We start from the raw sequence: 8,044 nt of genomic DNA, 5'->3' as shown, positions 1-8,044 counted from the left end.
ATTTAAGAACCTATGACATCTATCTATCTATCTATATATATATTTGTGTGTGTGTGTGTGTGTGTGTGTGTGTGTGTGTGTGTGGTATGCGGGCCTCTCACTGTTGTGGCCTCTCCCGTTGCGGAGCACAGGCTCCGGACGCGCAGGCTCAGTGGCCATGGCTCATGGGCCCAGCCGCTCCGTGGCATGTGGGATCTTCCCGGACCGGGACGTGAACCCGTGTCCCCTGCATCGGCAGGCGGACTCTCAACCACTGCGCCACCAGGGAAGCCCTATGACATCTATATTTAAACATCTATATTTAACATTTAGCAAACTATATGGAGACTTAAAAATATACTCTAACAAAGACAGGACAGATTACTTAAATAAAATTGAGATATCTGTCCCAAATAGTACTCTAGCAATTTGCATCCATTCCCTAAAGAATTATCCCAATTTTAAAAAAAAGAACCCTCATTTGTTAACTCAAATTATTAGTATTTTCTTTCCACATTCAAATTACAATCTAAGAATCAGTTTGCTGAGTTTGGTTTAGTGGGTATTTATTCAGGATTTTTATGAAAGATAAGGAAACAGAGAAGAAGAATTGTGCCGTTCAAATGACCTCTGCAGTCCAGGTGGGACCCAAATGCTTACTTCGCTTCTGAGGTTATTACATTCTTGTTTGCTTTGACATTTAGAGATACTCCATATCTCTCTTTGTGCTGTTTGCAAAAAGCTGAGCTAGTTGAAAAGCACAGATTGACTATATTTCCAATGGTGTTTTGGTCTGCAAGCATTTGTTTCTCAGCCCTGCTGTGTGCTGAGCCAGGGCTGCATGGAGTGGGGTTGTTTCTCCCAGTTGTGCAGCTCCCGGGTGTGCAGACTGGCTGCCTGATGTCGTAGCTGCTAATAATAGCTGCCAACGAACCCTGTCCCTTTCCACTTTACCTGGTCCTCTTTTCATTGGAAAACACTAGCTGTAGCCGCACATAGACTTTTTCCTCTTTTCCTGTCTCCCTCTTACCCCTCCCTAGACCTCTCTGGGCTTTGACGTCACGTGTGCTCCTTTTGGTTGCCATAGCAACCCCATTCCCCAAGCCCTCTGTCTGTCTCCTCTGGTAGGTTCCACAATGGTACAGGCAGCATCACGCTGCACAATGGTTTCCAGACAGTGAAAGAGGGTGATTCAGCAAGCCACTCTTCTTCTTCTTCTTCTTCTCCTTTTTTTAAAACCTCCCCTTCTCTTTTTATTTTTATGGGGGTGGTTGGTGCTTGTTATATGCTTACCTTTTTCCTTTCCTTTTTCATTTTTACACTATTCCTTTTTTCTCCTCAACCCTCAATTCCTAGGGGCTTGAGTGACTTTAGGATTGGCTTTTCTTGGAAATCACCTGTCCATCATTAATTTTAAACAATTTCCCCACCTCCAAAGAATCTATTCCTTATTACAGTTTGGAATGTGGTTAATGAAAAACAAGTAGGGAGGATTTCTGGGGCAAACACTGCTGGATCAGGATCGTAGTTCTCAAGCACGGAATGGTAGGTGGCTCTTTGCTCATTCTGGGTTCTAACCTGTTTTATTTGGTGGGTGGGGGTGATGTCTATTGATTGTTTCTGGTGGGGTGGGAGAGTGAGCATGGAAGAGGGAGGCAGAGATGGGGTGGATAGGAGGTTAATGAAGTGAACTACCTCTGAGGCAAGAAGCCACCAGCCTTTCCTTCTCTGCGGAGCATCTCTCCCCAGACTTGGGCATGTTGAAACCTTTCTGTTTGGAGTGAGGTTTGGCAGAGGGTGGGAGGGAGCATTTTTATTGTGACCGGGGATTTTTAGACTAATGCAGAGCTACAGAAGGGAAGAGAAAACCAGAGAGACAGAAAGAGAGAGAGAAAGAGAGAGAGAGAGAGAGAGAATGAGAAACAGCTGTACTTGTTAGAAGTGCTGACCTCAGTCCCAGATCTAAGAAATGCCATGGGTTCCGTAACACATTAAAAAATCACATCTTTAAGATATGCAGAGTTTAACTTATTCAAGTTTACTTCCTGAGAGATGTAGCTTAAATAAGTATTTTGGGGCATATTTACATATTTTAGTTCAGGAGTGGTATTTTTAGTTGGAAAACTAATGGCATTACTCTTGCAGAGACGCTCTAGGCTAAATTTGGGCTGGGAAGAGGAACACAGAATGGGGGTCAGGTTAGAGATAAAACATTGGCACTGCAGTTGCATAGGTAAGGGGTCCCTTTAAGAAAGTGATCTAGTCACAGCAGGCAGCATTTGTTTTTTTTTTTCTTCATGGCATGGTTCCCAGGTACTCTGTACTAGGATACTGTGTCCCCTAGAAATGTCAGAGCTCATTTGGGAGAAAAAGATATATCATCAAAAATGAGCATGGCAATGTATTTAGCAGAATTTATGTATTTGTGCCTGCAGCAAAATAAATGTGATTTATTGGAAAATCTTCAAGTAAATCAAGACTAGAGCTATTTAAAGAAAATTACATATATATATTTCTTTTTTCCCTCTCCCTTTAAGTCTAGAGACTGAGTCTCTGTTTTTACCCCCTTAAAGGCATAATTTCCTAGGGTCCTGTAATTTAACCACAGAAAAAGAATGGCTTATCCCATGGCAGTTGGCTCTGAAGCAATCACAAGGTTGTTTACATGGACTGTCTTTGCTGCAGAGCCTGACAGTGTCTTTACAGCAGCCCTGCCTGCTTTGGTGTGTTGACGATAACTTTTATGAACAAACTGGATAGAGTCAGGCTAAGTCCTATGGGACAGGCCACAGCTCAGACTGAAGGAAATTGGGTCTAAGTGCACCAGGCATTGCCAACCCAATATCCAATTTCTCCCTCTGTCCCTAGTCTGCTAGTTGTCAGACCCTGAAAGACCTCACAGAATGCTGATCCATGTATTAAAATGGTTGCAGGAAAGGCCTGCATTTCTCTCAGAGAGGCTGCTGTAAATTTTCTGCCTTGGATGAATTTTTGTGTTATAAATATAGAGAGTGATGCTCATGCCCATGAATGAGCTCGCAAGCTTCCGACTCCACTTTGGAGCCATTGGATTATTGGGGCCGGACAGTTTGGATGTAGCAGTTTTGCTGTCTCTGGTATGTATTCCCTCTACCTTGATCTCACTCTTAAAATTGATATAAAGTCCTAGATTATCTTATTTTATCACAGAAAGCAAACTGGATTTTCTCTCCTTCACAACAGCACTGGAAAATCCAATGACAAAGGTGGTATGACCTTAGGTATTAAAGAGTCTTCATGCTTCCTCATTTGTACATCACTCCCTCTTGTTATTGCAAGGAATCTTTAATTTGACAATCTCCTAGTGTTATAAAATCTTCACAGTTTTGGTAAAAAGATTCTTGATGATGGGCAGTAAGAAATGATATGCAGAGTAGGAAAAATCAGCTGCTTCCGGCTTCCTGCTTGCCTGCCCCAGAACAGCATCTGCTGTGGGGAGGAGTGTGTTTGCCACGCTGGAAGCTGGGGCTCATGAACAGATCCCAGAGGGACCAAGTGTGTTTTTGCTGTCATTGTCTGGTACGTCTGCAGCTATTAGTATTTAATGGTTTCAGAATACACGGTCAATAATTTTCAAGGTTAAAATGAACTGAGAATTGATGGCGGATGCCATAAAATATATGTAGATTTTAAAATTACAGGAAAATTCATAGGATTTCCCTTGTTAGTGTATCCTATAGGAATATCATGAGCAAAAGGAATCTGCCTAATTTAAGTAATGTGAAAAAGCCTCCCATATTTAAAGGGAAAGCCTCCCATATTTAAAGGGAAAGCCTCCCATAGTTAAAGGTTTTTTTGTGCGTGTGTGTGTGACTTTATGTAAATGAATCTTAGTGGAAAAGTCTTTTAATACTGATGATGGATAAAGACGAATTGGGTTTTTCTTGTTAAACATGAGGGCAGATGCTCTCCCTTCCTGCTCTACTTCTGGCTGCAGGTCACATTTGTAGCTATAAGACTTTACATGGAATTGGTGTGTTCAAATTGAATGATTGCCTAGGTGCTAATGAGAATAATGGACTCCTTCAATTAGAATAAGAAGTAACAAATTGACATTTTAAATTCTTTCTCTGTTGCCCCTACTATTTCCTCTTGCTGTCTCTTTTAAGCTTTTGGTTGGACACTGCAACACTTATGCAAAAAAGAGGCACAAAGTGTCCAGGAATGACAAGAAAGGAGTACAATGCTGTATTTGTTGTAGGCTGAGTGCTTGCTTCCTACCATACCACGCTTGCATCTCTTACACCTTCTTCTGAGGACCAAGGATTCGTGGAAAAAGTTGGGCCTATAGACTACTGGGGGAGATGCTTATTGATAAAGAACAAAATCCATTTTTTTTAGCATATTAGAGATATTTGTTGCATTACATAAGTCTGAGATGAGACACTGCTGCTGATTCAGATAAAAGATCTTGCTGCATATTGATTGAAAGAGAAATTGTAATTTAGAATTGTAGCTTGGATTTTCAGAAATTTACCTATCTGTACATATTCTCATAACCAAGTTATGAGAAAATCTCTGTGTTTCAGGTTCTGTTTCTCCCCCCTCTATGTAATGGAAGAGAACTCCATTTCTAATTGTGAATCTTGGTAGAAACTCTAAATGGAGACTTCAGGTGATATTGAAAATCCTTAAATTGAAAGAAACATTTTTAGTTTGAAAAGTGGACTGCAAGTTTATGATTATTTTTGATAAAGGATTTTCTAGTTGAATTGACATTTCAGATTCATAAAAAGCCACTATGGCCTTTCTCACTGATCTTATCCCTGGTGACTATGAGATGTAAAACCCATAGGCTTATAGAACTAATGCTCCTAGGAATGGAAATTAAAGTTTTGAATGGAAAAAGAAAGGATTGAAGTTTCCTTAGAAATGTTTTTAACCCATAGTTACTCCAAAACCCCATATGCACCATAATAAACAGGATTTTTTCTACATTTTGTGTGTGTGTGTGTAATTGCTTATTCCTGGGCTTCCTGTATTCACTACTAAATTATAATCTCTGTCAGGGACTGACTGTGTCCGCCTGGTGCATAGTAGGGGCACAATCAATATTCCTTGAATGAATGTCTCCCATGCACATAGTTCTCTAAATACTATGGGTGAAAGAGTTTGGGAAACTGTAACACAGTTTCTGCCATTTGGGAGCTTATAGTCATTTAGGGTGATGAGGTTAAATAACAAAGATGGTATATGATCAAGTGTCCATACTCAATACATATAATAGGAATTCAGAGGAGAAAGACATTTACCTCCTCTGAAATGGTGGTAGGCCACACTGGGATTGTTGCGGAGAGGGCAGGAAGATGTGGTGTGGGAGGATTTCCAGCAGCAGCAATTGTAAACACTTGGCCTGGAAAGGGACTCTTATTTGGGGCAGAGAGGACGTTTATTTGGGGCATGGTGACCATACTTTTCCAAACTAGAAATCAAAAGCTGTAGGTTGATAATGGGTAGAACATTGGAAACTGGAACAGTCTTGGAGAATCCGTCCGGTATAATGTCGAAAAGTAACAGTAACAGACCGAAGTTACAAACTACTTTTGTAACTAGATCAGATTATGGAAAAACATACATAACAGGTCTCTTTCTAGCTTCAGACCAACTTCAGTGTAGTTTTATTTTACTTCACATACTTCAGAGATTTCCAAACTTCTCCTCCTTTAGCCATAACTCTGTAACCCACTGTTCTAAATGAACCCATTTGTTTTTAAATGAGAAGCAGACTGTGCAAACATGTAACAGGGAGCTGTCGCAGTTGAAGCTGAATAGGGTGCCTCCTATCACAAAACCAATCCATATCAACCAAGGTAACAATTACTAACTGGGCTTATATTCAGATTGTAAAATTCCAACTATTCTGGTGTTGGTAACAACCAAGTTCTTGTGTTTGTGATAAATTTGAACAGAGTGAACTACCTTGAGATGTTTTATTCCCTCCCCCTGTGTCCCATCACCCATCACCCATTGTCTTTGGCAGTCTTTTGATTTTCTAAATGCAGGTGAAATTTTTATTGAAATGTTAAAATCAAACTTGGCTGTGTTTTTGCTTTGATTTTAGGCTAGCTTGAGAAACACCAACAGCAGGACCATCTCAGATCTTTGTTATGGCAACTCAGGCAAGAAGCTGTTGAATTAGACGCATTTCCTGTAGATGAGAAACCATACAAGCAGTGGTGAGTTGCAAATTTAAAAATGTTCCTTAGCAGGAAACATGTGATCTATATAACCAATTTAAATAGTGCATGTGATTTAGTGTATAGATCGGAAAGAAATACTGCTCCAAATAATGTCAACTAAAGAAGTGAAAGTCAACAGGACAGAAAGCTTAACTGATGGTGTGGTGCTATCAATACCACATGTAGGAGCTACAGGTCTTTAGGTGCATAAGTGCATCGTATAACACCATGATGCTACCACCCTGGATGATACCAGCCTAAGTAAGGTGACTACAATGAATAATTTCATGAGGCTGCATAACAGTTGGGTAACAGTATTTTTCAGTGGCTTTTATTATTTGCAGCATAATTCTATATTTTACTGATTTATCCTCTCTAGTAGAAGAATTGGTTCTGAGCTAAATTATAATGCTTAATTCCTTTTAGGAATATATATATATGTGTATATATATATGTATAATGTATGTATATATATGTAATAAATATGTATGTATAATATATATATTATATATAATATATATGTAATATATATTAACATAACATTTAGATCTTTAGACATAAGGGAAGAGAAATCAACATCACAGTTTTATAAAGCTCAATTTGTGGACATTTTAGCCTACAAATTCTTTGCTTAATAAAAACAGTATTAAAAATAGATCCAGTTGCTTTGCTAGTTGGAATAATTTTAAAATCTTCTTATTTTATAAAATATCAGCACACGCAGGCAGAGTATATTTTTTAATCAAATACTTGATGCTTCATAGTCACCAATGTCAATAATAAATAGATTCCAGCAGAGATGAACTAGTTATAATCCGTCAAACAACATCTTTGAGAAATAAGAGTATGACAGTGGTGCTTGTAAGATTCCAAAAGAAGCTGTTTTGAACTAGTGATCAATATCTCTCTTTCATTTGTTTAGTGGCTTATATAACTCTGAGTATGTAGGCTGCCCTATGAATCAATGCATAACCCATAACTGCAGAGCACTGATGAAATTAACCCTATATGAAATTAACCCTATACTTTCTTCACATCATGATTCTCATTACAGTCTGCTTATAATTATATTGAGAAAGCAGATATAATAGTCATCGCTATGCTGTGCGTAATCAATATGTATTAGATGTGTTTGTTATGACTGAGAATCATATGTAATTGCCAGTAATCAACAATTTCAATTTAAAAGAAGGGTGATTTTTTATGGCTGAACTTAATATTTTGAGTTATGTGTGCCTCCCAGTGATGTAGAAAACAGATATTGCCCCATCTTAAACATATATTCATTAAGCAAACATTTATTGAGAATCCATGGTGTAGATATCATCCTTAGCTCTTGGGACAGCTGAAAAAGACAGTACCTGCCTTAAAGGAGCTATGTTTAAAGAATGTGGCACTTATGATAAAGTATGCCATTAAAAAAGGGAGTTATTTCTAAAGAGTGTGGTACTTATCCACTGCTATTAAATGGGTAGACATTGGGTGATAAAGGAAGCGCAGCAGAGGAGAGTCTAAGACAGATCGGATGGGGATTTGTTAAGGAAGGCTTCCCAGGGGGAGTGATATTTTAGTTGAATGTTAAGGGCAATAAGAGGTTAGCTAGAAGAAGGGGAGCAGTGAGAACATTTTTCAAGGCCCCAGCAACTTGAGAGAGCCTGGGTGTTTGGGGGCACTAGATGCTATTTACTATGCTGGGGCATAAATGAGGGTGGTAGAGATAAAGCTGAAGAGGGGTACAGGAGATATATCATGAAGGATCTTTTAAACAGAGCTAAGGAGTTTGTATTTTATTCCAAAATGAAGAAGCTTTGAAAGATTTTAAGTAGAATGACATGATGAAATTTATT

The 8,044-nt window shown here is 38.9% G+C and overlaps 1 protein-coding gene across 13 annotated transcripts in view; it reads left to right on the top strand.

Annotated features, from left to right (window-relative positions):
• Nucleotides 1–1,062: 1,062 nt before the first annotated feature.
• Nucleotides 1,063–8,044, top strand: part of MAPK10 (mitogen-activated protein kinase 10) — a 361,784-nt gene continuing 354,802 nt past the window's right edge. For 2 of the 13 annotated variants that reach the window (XM_060299611.1, XM_060299619.1), the window contains exons 1-2: nucleotides 1,069–1,524; nucleotides 6,080–6,194. The gene's annotated coding sequence lies outside the window, so the exon portion shown is untranslated. Of the gene's footprint in view, nucleotides 1,525–2,912; nucleotides 3,096–3,430; nucleotides 3,538–6,079; nucleotides 6,195–8,044 lie in introns of those variants that run through there. The other 11 variants (XM_060299614.1, XM_060299613.1, XM_060299617.1 and 8 more) reach the window with 11 other exon arrangements.

The sequence above is a fragment of the Globicephala melas genome, chromosome 5 (genome assembly GCF_963455315.2).
Source record: "Globicephala melas chromosome 5, mGloMel1.2, whole genome shotgun sequence".
Classification (NCBI taxonomy): Eukaryota; Metazoa; Chordata; class Mammalia; order Artiodactyla; family Delphinidae; genus Globicephala; species Globicephala melas.
Note: the sequence above shows the minus strand (reverse complement) of the source record. Positions and strands in the feature narration are given on the sequence as shown.